Raw genomic sequence first — 10,693 nt, 5'->3', positions numbered from 1 at the left:
AGAACACATTTGCAGACCAGGGGAAGAGGTAGGAACGTCACTCGCCTCTACCCTTCATCCGAGGGCTGTTTTTCCCCCATTTCCAGGACTTTGGAGACACCTAAATGGGAAAATATTTGGCTGTACCTCTCCTCTTTGCACCCCCACCCCGCTGCGCAGGCTGGGAGGAGGATGGATAATTCGGCGTGTACTTTGTCCCCCCGCATCCCAGCAGGGCTGTGGGTCTTCCTCCTCTTCCCAGTGCAAAAGGTTAGTTAGCGGCAAGCTCTACACGGCTAATTAAAGATGTGTGAGCTCCTTCTGTGCTTCCCTGGAGCTGTCACCCTTTGGGTGACACGCCGCCACCCCTGCTGGCGCGTTCTTGCCGTGATTACTGTGTCACCTGCAGGCTGGTCTCTGCTCCTGGCTCCCCCACGCGTGCGGCTGTGCCTGTGGGGCCCCGGGATTTAATGTCGCAACGTCCCTTTTAACGCCTTTCCCCCCACCCCTTGGGGTTCGCCCTCTCGGGGACCCCCCGGGGGCAGCAGCAGCTGGGCGGGGCTGTGGCGCGGCGCGCCCGCCAGGGGGCGCCCTGAGACTGGACACGGACACGCGTGGGACCGGAACCCCGGGACACGGACACAGGTGGGACTGGTACCCCTGGGACATGCACGCAGGTGGGACCGGTACCCCCGGGACATGGACACACGTGGGACATGGACATCTGTGAGACAGCAGCCACACGGACACACGTGGGCCCGGCACCCCCGTGGACACAGGTACCCATGCGACCAGTACCCACATGGACTCCAGTGGCACCAGCAGCCCCACGGACACCTGTGGGACTGGCAGCTCTGCAGACGCAGACACTCGTGGGACCAGCACCCGCATGGACAGGGACACTGGTGGGACCGCTGCCACTGGGGACACAGACACATGTGGAACTGGCAACCCTGGAGACACGGACACCTGTGGGACCAGCACCCCCACGGACACGCATAGGACTGGTACCCCCATGGACACGGACACCTGTGGGACCAGCACCCCCACGGACACGCATAGGACTGGTACCCCCATGGACACGGACACCTGTGGGACCAGCACCCCCACGGACACGCATAGGACTGGTACCCCCATGGACACGGACACCTGTGGGACCAGCACCCCCGTGGACAAGGACACTCATGGGACCGGTACCTCTGGGGACATGGACACCTGAGGAACCGCCACCTCCATGATCATGGACACCCATGGGGCTGGCACCCCTGTGGACACAGACATGCGTGGGACCACACGCCCCAGCACCCTGAGACTCTCAGGACTGGGCACCTACAGGACTTGGGACCCCTGGGACACCCCCCAGGTAGGGACACTCAGGGACACCCCATGGGACTGAGCACCCCAGGGGACTGGGTGGCAGCGCCCCAGGAGGCCCAGGCACCCCCAGGATGCTCCACCGCTGCCCCCCAAGTCTGCACCGACTGCCTTGTGCCCCCTCCCCGCGGCAGTGCCATGGTGCGTGGGGGGCAGCAGGGGGGCCAGCAGCCGCAGCTGCAGGACACCTGGCCCAGGGCGACATGGGGACGGTGCCTTCTACCACCGAAAACAGGTGAGGAAGCCCTGACCGCTCTGGGAGCAGAGCTGGAGGTGAAACAACACACCGATGCTATGGGAGCCTGTGGCCTCCAGCCATCAGCTCCCTCTGAATTATTCAATAAGCAGCTCGTTAGCTGCCCTGACGTGCTTCCTTCCCTGCTTCCTGCTCCATCACCCTGTGCTCTGTCCCGCTGTCCGTCTGTCCAGGCTGTTGGTGGCATCGCCCCGGTGCAGGCAGGGTCCAGGCTGAGGGACAACGTGGTTCCTGCTGGGGCCGGCTGTCCCCTCGGGGCTCACACTGGGAGCAGTGGAAGCTGGAGCACCTCTCCTGCTCACCCCCAACCTGCTGTCACACCACCCCCCTTCTCCACCCGGTCCTATCAGCATCTCAGCCTGTCGCTCTGGTACCCGGGGGACAACCCAAACCCACCATGAACATTTTGTGCCTTCCCTGAGCCACGGAGGATGCGACTGCTTTAAATTTAAATGTAAATTCATTCCTCCTTCTCTCTCCCTTTCAGCCTTCGCATCTCACCTCTGCTTTTCTCAGCATCTGGCTTCTCCCCGGGGCTTTTTCTCACTTTCTCATCCCTCGCCTCACCTCCAGGAACCCAAATTAGCCACGGGCTGGGGCAGGTCTTGCAGCTCACCCTGGTTCGTGCAGTCCCAGCTCTTCCCACGGAGCCTCGTTTGACCCCGTGTCCCTCAATCCTCGTTACCATAACACCCGAGACACAGAGCGAGTGTCCTTTTGGCAGCGACCTTGTTACCTGCTCCAGCGCTTTCATCCCACCCTTGCTCCCAGCATATTAGGGGGTGATTTGCAGCCAGCTGCCTGATGCCCCTTAATCCCGGCTGGAGGCGGCAGCTCCGTTATCTGTCACAGTATCAGCAGCGCTAGAGCTGCCTGGCTCAGCCCCTGCATGTTGCTGCTAATTAAAAACAAATGAGGAGGGAGCGACTGGCAAGCGATGCACTGGATGGCTGCGGCTGATCCGCTCCGTTTAGGAGTTCCGCGAGTTGCTCGAATAAATAATGTGGAAATTTAATTTTCTGCCACTCTGGAAGGGAGAGATCTCGGATGTTATTTGTGCTCCTTTCTGAGCATCTTGTCACAAAGGGGAAACCTGCGCTGGGTGGGACCTTCCCAAAGGCTCCCGTGCCAGTAACGCGTTTGTTTCATCCACGACCGCATCTTGGCTCGTGCTGGTTCGTTAGGGAGAAGATGCCAAATTGGCCCTTTACTGCAGGGAGCCTGACACGAGGGCAGCTGGAGGCAATCACCAACCGGGGTGGGGGGAGCCTTTTTTGTCTCCAAAACAAGCAGATAACAGCAGCGATGGGGAAAAATACGGCTTGGAGCCGGCAGGCAGCTGCGATCCAGGCGGCAGAGGCTGCACCCCAGCCCTCGCCGCGCTCCGTGTCCAATTCCCCTCTCCCTCTTTGTTTTCTCTAATTGCAGAGCGAGGCCTCCCGGGCACAGCCTGTTTCTTACCCCGCGCTGGTACAAAGCTCCGGGGAACGGGGCTGGGACGTGCTGACCCGGGAACGGGGAATCCGACCTTGGGAAAGGGACCTGACCGGTTCGGGCTTTGCTGGGGAGCGATGCCGTGGGCTGCGATGGTGACTCTGCTCTCGAGCGTTTTGCTCCGGAGGGGTTAAATGCTGCTCCCGGGGGAGCGCTGCCCGTGGGGCAGAGCAGGACGGGTCCCCCCACCCCAGTTACCCCAGCTGGGGACACCCCCAGGTCCACTGGGATGGATGGAGGTGTCAGGGCAGCACTGCAAACAGCCAGAATCATACAATCACAGAACGGTTTGGGTTGCAGGGCCCTCCCCAGCTCCCCCAGTGCCCCCCCTGCCACGAGCAGGGACATCTGCACCAGCTCAGGTTGCTCAGAGCCCCGTCCAGCCTGGCCTGGGATGTCTCCAGGGATGGTTCAGCCACCACCTCTCTGGGAACCTGGGCCAGGCTCTCACCACCCTCTGGGGCAACAATTCCTTCCTCACGTCCAGCCTCAATCTCCCTCCTTTAGTTTAAAACCATCACCCCTTGTCCTGTTGTAACAGACCCAGAGCTGGGTCCCCGCTGGGGTCTCAGCAGATTTAACCCTTTTTTTAAGCCTCTTGGTTGGGATATCAGCTTCTCCCGCTGGCCACGGGTGCGAGTCCCTGCAATCTCCTTTTGCAGCTGTTTCCTTGCCCATGGCTGGGTTGTTTCACATATACAAGGGCTCAGGGAGGCAAAGTGGAATTACAGCCTTGCAGACAAAGCCTTAATATAATCTTCCCCGCATGAGCGGCGTTGCAGGGGGAAAGACGCGCAGAACGTTCTGCGGAGCGGGCTGGCAATGAGGCGAGCCGCGGTTCAGGATGTACGCGGAATTGCTTCATCACCGCTCCTAATGGCTTAACCAACAAAATCCATATTCATAAATCAAAACAGGAGCGGGAGTGACCTCTGTTCAGCTCCGCCGCCAAGCCGTGGTGCATTCAGAAGGAAGGGCAGATTATATATTGCAGGCAGCAGCTCTGGATATATCTTCTGCAGCTGCCACGTCTTGGCCTTGGTATTTACCGAGCCCAAGGAGAGACGATACAATCAAATCTGTCTGTTGGCGTCTGAAGGATTAGCTGAGTCAACCAGGAAAAAGCTGAGCTAATTTATCATGCTATTTTCAGTACTGAAATGCATCCTGGATGTAATTTCACCCTCAATTACAGATCCCACAGTTCTACAGAGCGCAATTATAAAAAAAAATGTTCTTTTTCAATGGATTTAGTGTTTGGATCTGGGCATTGCAGCGATGCGGTGGCAGCTCTGCAACCAAGGCTGGCTGAACGGACCTGGAAAGTGGAACCAGCGAGAGATAAAATTAATGTATCTGTTCTCTCCAGCCAAGGAAAACTGGGGTGGGGAGGAGAACGTCACAGATGTGTTGGCAGAAGGACCTGGCGATCTCTTGCCCACCACACAGGGCTGTCACCAGCAAGGGATCAGATCAGCTGCAGCTTTTTCTGTCCCCCCAAGGACAGAGGATCCACTGTTTTCCACCCTGAACCCCTAAAAAGTGTCATTGCAAAGTCCAGCACAAAGTCGGGCTCTGCCCTTTGGGCATCTCTGCCCCGAGCCGGGTGAGCATCCCCTGGGACACCAACACCAGCCCCAAACCCTCTGGTAGCCCTGGCTGGACCCTCCCCAGCATCTAAACACCCCCAAAGTGGTGCCCGGTCTCCCGGGCAGCCTCCCCAGCAGCACAGCGAGGGCACCGGCCGGTGCCCTTCGGAATCTGCAGGCAGATGTGTTTCAGCTGCCCTGATTTAACTCCCTCGGCAAATTTGGGCTGTCGGCGGCGATGCCATGAGGTCCCTGCTGCAGGCTGATGTGTTGGGTCTCTGCTGGGAGATCTCTTGGGAAATAAGCCATTTCAAGGGGGGAAAAAAAGAAATATATGTCAAACCAAGATGAACTGCAAGGAATCTGCAGCTTTAACAAAAGCTATCTCTGTTTCGCCAAAACTTCAGCGGTTTGCCGGTGAGTTTGGCAGCCGGGGAGGACGGGGCTTTGCAGGATCCCTCGGGGCTGATGGTTTCCCGGCCCCGTGCGGTGAAGGCAGCAGCTCGGTGTGACGGAGGGGGCCCAAAATAGAAACTTTCCCGCGAGCGGAAAGGAATAATACTTTTTCCTGAAGCCGTGCAATAGCCTTGAGGCTGCGAGTGTGGTGATAAGCTGTTGTTTGCCTGTGCTCTGGAGCAAGCGTGTTTTATCTCTTCCTTGTTCCAGCCCTGGGGGAAAAAAAAAAAAGAAAACAAAACACCAGGGATTTTGCTGCCGTGGGACCACCAGGTCTGTATTTTATTATTTCTTTATTTCAGCAGCTCCTGGAGGCCCGATTTGAATTACGTAGCGTGACACGGCTGACGGCGCCGCTGCGTGCTCGCATTAAAAGCCAGAAGCAAAAGGCGTAGGGGAGCTCTGCGGTTTTTTGGGCGGATGAGCTGAGCGGGTCTGATGCCTTAATTCATGGTGTTTTGTAGGTTTTTAAGGGGTCACGGGTGCCGATGCCTGGCCGGGTGCTCTCCTGGAATGGTGTTGAGGGGTAAGCGAAGCCTTTTTGTGGCACCGGGAGGAGGAAATATTTGCAGCCGCCTGCACAAACAAGAGGCCCCGAGGAGGAAACGCCGTGAGCCGGGCTGGGGAAAATCCCAACCTCCTTGTGCAAAGGCCAGGGCTCCAGGAGAGGATTAAACCCCGGTTAAAACTGGGATTTTCCCCGTTCTTCTCCTGTCCCAAAACTCACGCCGTTGGGTGAGGTGATGTCCCTTTGAATGGTACAGAGTTCGGTGGGTAGGAGAAAACCTTCCTGACACCCTCCATAAGAGACTAAAGCTGAATGTTGAGCTAATTAGCTCTTTTATGAGCAAGCAGCTCCAGGTGATAATCTTTACAACAGTCGAGTGGCCGCTCGCCTCTTACGGCACCAACACCGGGGAGGTTTAGATGATTTTTTTCCTCTTTATACAAGTCTCTGCAAATCCTTCCTTTCCCTTGCGTCCGCCCTGAAGCACGACCGATAAAACCAGAGATTTTCCCAACTTCAGCTCATCTCCGGGAAGGAGAACAATATTAAACTTGAAACAAATTGCATTGTGCATTCGAGCGAGGACGCTCAAATGCGTTTTCTTTTCCTAATGATGGAGGCAGTGGGAATTGCAGCACCATTAATTTCTCTTTTTGCCTCCTGCGAGTTCTAAGCATCTCTCCCACATGCGATGGCTCGGATGTTTTTGCTGCGGCCTCGGCACCTTTTGTACCAGCTCAGTGCTGCAAAATAACCGGAGCATCCCGGGAAATGCCATGGGGCGAAGCTGGGAGGTGGCAGGGATGCAGGTTTGCAGCGAGCTCCGGAGGAGCATCCAGGGCTGCTGCTTCCCGCAGCTTTTCCTGCTCTTTTGGGCCTTTTGAACCTTTGGGGTGTTTTCGTGGAGGCTGGGGAGACGGGGAGGCTGCCGGGCTTTAGTATGTTTCCAGCCTGGAGGAGGATTAGCCAGGCTGCTGGCTCTTGGGATGGGAAACTGCTGCTGGGAGGACAATAAAGGTTATTAAATGTCAGGGAGAGATAAACCTGCCCTTTTTCCTTTTTTTTTTTTCTTTTCCCCTTTTATTTTTCTTTTTTTTCCCTATTATTCCTTTTTTTTCCCTTTCCCTCTTTTCTCTCTTTTCCCCATTTTCCCCATTTTTCTCTCTTTTCCCTCTTTCCTTTTCCCCTTTTTCCCACTTCCCCCCTTTTTTCTTTTTCCTTTTTAAAATTTTTTTTTATTTTCTTTTTTTTTCCTTTTCCCTCTTCTCTTCTCTTCTCTTCTCTTCTCTTCTCTTCTCTTCTCTTCTCTTCTCTTCTCTTCTCTTCTCTTCTCTTCTCTTCTCTTCTCTTCTCTTCTCTTCTCTTCTCTTCTCTTCTCTTCTCTTCTCTTCTCTTCTCTTCTCTTCTCTTCCTCTTCTTCTCCCCTGGCTGGACCGGTTTCAGGCACTTTGTTGACTGGGACACGACAGGAGCAGCTGCCTCGGGGCATCCCATCGACCCTGGCTTTGGGATGGGGGGGTTACCCCTCAAGCACCTGGGGTCCTGCCCATGGCTCAGGGACCTGCAGACCCAGCCTTGTGCAAGGGCAGAATTAACTGAGTGTATTCCCTTTGCAGGTGCAGCCTCGTGGGGATGCACCCAGACGCTTCTCGCTAAGGCTGCTGTGACCCTTTGCCAAGCACAGAGGTGTCGGTGACACCACGGGGCGGGGGGTGGTGACACCACGGGAGGTGGTGACACCACGGGAGGTGGTGACACCACGGGAGGTGGTGACACCGGCTTCACCAGCCTCCACCACACCTTGTGGCTCCCTGAGCAGCAACAGGTCTTTCCAGTCCCACCTGCCCGGGGCCACGTTTCGGCACTTGGGAGCTGCCACCACCGCTCTTGGGACACGTCGGCACCGGGGCGGCACCCGGGGAGAGGGAAAAGCACGGGGTGCGTCAAGGGCTCGCCTTGTTTATCTTTAATTTTGACAGCTGTAGCTTTAATTAATCATCGTGCACCCGTAAGCGCTCGCAGAGCTGTCCCCGTAACGCCGGGCGGTGACCGAGCTCGCCGGGGCGCGCAGGGCATCGCCGTCCGCCCGACGCTTCTCACCCGCTGCGAGGAGCAGCCCCGGGGAACCGGCACCCACGGGGTGCAGGTAAAATGAAAATTGGGGTTGTGGGGCTCCCTGGGGAGGGCCTGAGGACCGAGCAGCCCCTTGGGGCTCCCAGAGGATGGGCAAAGGCGCTGGAGTCTGCTGGGAGAAAACAGCTGGGACTGGCCTGCGGCCCTGGCAGCAAGAAGGTGTGGAATTGGCAAAAGTTGGCAAATTTGATGTAGTTTGGAAATCCTTTGTGTTTTGGGGGGTTTTTTTGGACTGTGGGCAGGACGAGCCCTGGGATCAATGGCCAGTGGTCGAAGTGCAGCTCCCGTGAGATCCCAAATCCCGGCATCTCCCCCGCTCCCCCTCCGAGGCTCCTCCACGGCACCGCGGTGACGCCTTCCCCTGAATTTTTACCTCTGCGCGCCACTGCCTGGCTCCCTCCATTTTAACAGATGGCTGGAGTGACAATTACTGCCTCGAAAGACTGTATTTATAAATTCCTTGTTGGGCTGTTATCCGGCATGTGATAGAGCTTTACACAAACAGAGCGCTGAGAGTCACTGCTGGCTGTTGTAACGGGAAATTCTATTGCACAAAGCACTTCAGGAGAGCGTGACGGGTTTTGCCAGGGAACCGGCTTTGGTGGGTGTGTGCAAAACGAATTTGGTTTGCGTAGAGTTGGTGCATGTTAAGAAATAGTCACCTGGGGGTGACTGGCTTTTCTCCTCTTCCCGGTTATTGTGCTCATGAATTTGGAAGCTCTTAATGCGAAACAATTAGAGATGCTGTTCCCTAGGGATGGAGCAGTCTCCCGTCTGGAAATTTGACGGGTCTTTAGTCCTCCCTGTCGCTGCCCGCTCGCTGCTGGGCACCGTGTGCTGCGGATGGGGAAGGTCGATGGTGATGCCTGATGTTCTGGGCTGCACGTCGAGGATGGCAGAGAATGCTGGAGGTGTTGAACTTAAATCAGTTAAAAGAGCAGGGAGGTCTGTGGGGACTTTACACCCAAGTGGGCTGCTCAGGAGAGGATGGGTGATGCGGTCTGCTTGAGAATCCATGTCTTTGTCAGGGTTTGGAAATAAAAGCAGAAAAATAGCATCCAGTCATCTGCCAGCATGTCGTGCCCTTGGCATTTGCATTACTGGGCTTGAGTCATCTGCAGGACCTTGCCAGTGACCTTCCCTTTGGTGCTGTGGCCGCCAGCATCACCCGAGCATCCGCCACGCTCATCCTGAGCCGCTCACGTCCGCACGCCCCGGGGACCGCGGGGCTGCCACGAGCCCCTCTCTGCCACACGTGGGGTGGAGGACGATGCTCTGCCTGGCCCAGGCAGGATTGGAGGTGACATTTAACCGTGGCTTGTCACCCTTTCTAGCAACCGAGACAGAAAAGGGAGAGGCGGACATAAAACGAGAGAGCAAGCACAAACGAGCAGCGTGTTTTGGGGAGGCCGGGGGGATTCTGCCCAGCGTCGGGCAGCGGTGCCGGGCTCCCCACACTGCCTTTCCCAGGAAACCCGTCACTTTGTACAAACAGAGACGTATCAGCTCCTTCTGCTGCTTTGGGAGCCGTCCCACGATGCTGGCAAGGTCCCCGCTGCCACCCTGGCCCCGTGTCATTGCTGGAGCAGAAAGCTGAGCTGTTCTCACCACTGCAACCTTTGCTCTCCCCTGTTTGCTCCTCGCATGGGCGGGAGAGATCAAAACCACCTTTATTTCCTCGAGTTCCAACCCAGGTGCTTTGCTGTGCTTGTTTATGATTGAGAAGGGAGAGGATGAAGAGCAGCACTTGGGGGCATTATTTAAATTGCAGGAGCTCGGGGCAGCCTGGCCATGCAGCCAGCAATAGTGTGTGTGCAACACCCACACGGGCCCTTGCTATTTCTATATTAAGTGTTTGATGGAGCCGAACGCGATCCAGGCATATTTGCAGAGAAGAACATGGGGAGAGGAGCCCCACACCTGTTGCTCAAGCTCGTGTTAGCCTGGCCATCTGAGTCTCCCCGGGAAGGCATTACAAAAATAGCTTCGGCTGCTTTCCTCTTCCGCGGCATAACTTTTCCAGCGCTCTGCAGGTAACAGGGAAGCTGAGGGTAATTATAACACCTTCGTCCCAACACGGCGATGCCTGCCTGAGCGATTCTAGCGCCCGTGCTGTGGCAGATGTTCGAGAACCGAGAGGACCCCGGGGGGACACGGGAACGCTTTTTCCTCCCTAAACAAGTCAACATCAAGGAGACGTGTGTCTTTGACAGCCCGTGGCAAGCTCGGCTTTGCTCAGCGGAGAGGTAAAGGGCAGATGTTGGTGTGACCGTGTCCCCCTGATGCGGGATCCAGCCCTGGGGTGGCCCCGGGAAGGGCAGAGCATCACCCGAACCGAGCCGTGGTGAGGAGCGCGTGCTCTGGCATCTTCTGCTCCGTGTGAATAATGCACCAAATTGCTGTGGTTTTGGGCTTTTTTCGTAACCTGGATCCCAGCTGGGATTTACTGGTCCAAGCTGGAGGTCAGCGCAGGGCTCGTCCCCTCCAGCTCTTCCATTGTGCCTGGGTAAGATGGAGAAAACTCTGTGTTTTAAATAGTTGTAAACGGTTTTAAAGGGTGTGCCATGCCCAGACCAGTGATTTGCCATGGATGGGATGTACCAGTGGGGTGTAAAGCTGTCAGCGCAGGCAGATCTTTATCCTTAGGTACGTGGTTCCAAATAAAGTAGAAAGATAAACTGAGGTCCAAAGTGTTGGGCACCTTGCTGCTTGACAGATCAGGTGATGCAAAATCACTGATTTAACGGACTTTACAAATTATTATTATTTTAGTGACTTCTTTAAGTGAAGTGGTCGTTTCTCCCAAGTAGCAAGTGATAGGACCAGAGGAAACGGCCTCAAGTTGCGCCCGGGGAGGTTGAGGTTGGGTCTGGGGAACAATTTCTTCCCCAAAGGGCTGTGGGG

General features: G+C 56.2%; 1 protein-coding gene across 3 annotated transcripts in view; it reads left to right on the top strand.

Annotated features, from left to right (window-relative positions):
- The first annotated feature begins 5,287 nt into the window (after positions 1-5,287).
- Positions 5,288-10,693, top strand: part of KIAA0513 (KIAA0513 ortholog) — a 28,445-nt gene continuing 23,039 nt past the window's right edge. For 2 of the 3 annotated variants that reach the window (XM_065640920.1, XM_065640918.1), the window contains exons 1-2: positions 5,288-5,421; positions 5,613-5,674. The gene's annotated coding sequence lies outside the window, so the exon portion shown is untranslated. The remainder of the gene's footprint in view (positions 5,422-5,612; positions 5,675-10,693) is intronic. The other variant, XM_065640919.1, reaches the window with a different exon arrangement.

The sequence above is a fragment of the Caloenas nicobarica genome, chromosome 9 (genome assembly GCF_036013445.1).
Source record: "Caloenas nicobarica isolate bCalNic1 chromosome 9, bCalNic1.hap1, whole genome shotgun sequence".
Taxonomy (NCBI): Eukaryota; Metazoa; Chordata; class Aves; order Columbiformes; family Columbidae; genus Caloenas; species Caloenas nicobarica.
The sequence above is the reverse complement of the archived record's forward strand: the minus strand, read 5'-3'. Positions and strand labels throughout refer to the sequence as shown.